The sequence below is a fragment of the Amblyomma maculatum genome, chromosome 2 (genome assembly GCF_055883805.1).
Source record: "Amblyomma maculatum isolate TAMU_Amacu chromosome 2, ASM5588380v1, whole genome shotgun sequence".
NCBI lineage: Eukaryota > Metazoa > Arthropoda > Arachnida > Ixodida > Ixodidae > Amblyomma > Amblyomma maculatum.
Window position 1 is genome coordinate 186,032,384 of NC_139345.1, and position 2,120 is coordinate 186,034,503.

Here is a 2,120-nt window from a genome sequence, read left to right on the forward strand (position 1 = left end):
GCTGGGTCCCGAGTCACGTGGGCATTAAAGACAATGAGAGAGCAGACACATGTGCTGCTAAAGCCCGTGACAAACCAATGAAGAGTGTAAACATACCCTACAAAGACTGTATGAAACTTGTAGACCGCAAACTAAAAGAAAAATGGCAGCCTTCCTGAAATAGTGAAGTGAATAACAAACTGCATTTAGTAAAGCCCATTTTGGGAGAATGGATGTCGTGCCGGCATTAGGAACGTTTCATAGAAGTAACACGATGCTGCCTCCGCATTGGACACATACACCTGACAAATAATTTTCTGCTGACAAAAAGAGACGAACCTCAATGCGAAAAATGTGGAGAACAAGTAACTATTAGCCACGTTTTATTCTCATGCACAGTCTCTAAACGCTAAGAAAAATATGTTTTACCCTATTTTACAAACAACACATTCCTTTTCACCCAAAACTGATTTTAGGCGAAGATGGACTTGTAGATTTGTCTTGTGTTTTCAGGTTTCTAAGGGAAGCAAATGTCTTACACAAACTGTAGAATAAATCAAGTGTGCATCAGTAAACAAATTAAAGCCTCATGCTTTCCACATCATTGCATTAGCAGCTTATGCACCATAAAAACCAACGCAACCTGCTTTTTTAAAGGAAACTTTCTAAAAAAACTCTAGTTTAAACACACCCGTTTGCCCCCTTTTTCCAGAAAACAAATTAGTCTTGCTCTTGGCGCATGATAGCCTAAGTTGCTTATGCTCTAAGAAATCCAACACCACACAACACACGCGCTTTATGTGCCCGACTACTGTGTTGAAGCACCAATGTTGCAACCCGACCACAGTCAGCTGCGTTTCAATGAAGGCGAAAGGGGGAGGCGTCATGTACTGTGCGATGTCAGTGCCAGTTAAGGATCCCCAGGTGATCGAAATTACTCCGGAGACATCCACTACAGCATCCATTCCTATGTTCCTATTTTCACGCCAACCTTCCTCCCATCCCTTACGCCGTGGTTCACGTCTCCACAGAGTGTGGCAGATATATCAACCTCGCTTTCCTCTAAGCAAATTTATTTATTTATTTATATGCCCCATACCGATACACTGTCTCTCTTCTCTAATCGCAAAGCAATGTGAATTACATTGCTCGACGTGAACTGAAAAAAGCACGCATTAAAACTCAATTACGTACGGAAAATTAAAAATACATATGGAAATAAATCTGAAACATCTGCGGCACATTTACCACGAATAAAATCACGGCAGAGTAATGCAACCTATTACAGACTTGTTTTATCGCTGCCGCTTACCGCGTGATGTTAGCACAGCACGCGCGGATTGATCCCTGCGTGCGGAGTCCGCCGGAATTTGACAGGTACGCGGCGCCATCCGTCGCCCTCGGGGTAATCTGCGCATGCGTACTGACGCTCGCGCGGTATCGGTAGATAGTAGCGGTATGCTGTAGCGCTAAACTAAGTCTCAATATCACGCGTGCATGCTTTGGTATTTTTTCCGCATGTTTCAACCCCGGAATAAATTATCAAGCGCTGTTGTGAAGCTGGCTGACGTGCAATATTTTGAATCAAATGAGACATATTTGCATGAATTCTGTGCATAATTGTATTTTGCAAAATGTACTCTTTTGTCAACGGACTTGTGTAACACCTATATTTGTTCCTTTCCTGCAATGATCCTCACTACGGCTTTTACAGTATTAAGTAAGTAAAAATTTATTTTACCCTCGTGCGTTGAGCAGCCCCTACAGTTCGATGATGACCTTAATACCTACCAAGATATCCTAAATCATTACAAATTAGGCAGAGCAGTATTTCCAAAAGGGTGTGAGCCACTCACAAAAGAGAGGAGGTTATGTGGCGAAAGCTACAAACTGGAGTATTCCCGAACGCCCAGCTTTACAGCAAGTAGCATCCGAAAATTTTTTGCCCCAGGTGCAAACGCTGCGATGGCATAGAGCACATGATCCACAGGGTATGGAAGTGTCCTAGATTTGGAGAACCTGACAGAACAGAGTCCTGGAAGGCACTACTTCTCAACAGGACGAAAAAGGGCAACGTGAAGTCATCCGTCTCGCCCTGGCCGCTGCTCAGATCTAAGAGAGGGGGGGGCATGGCTGGTACA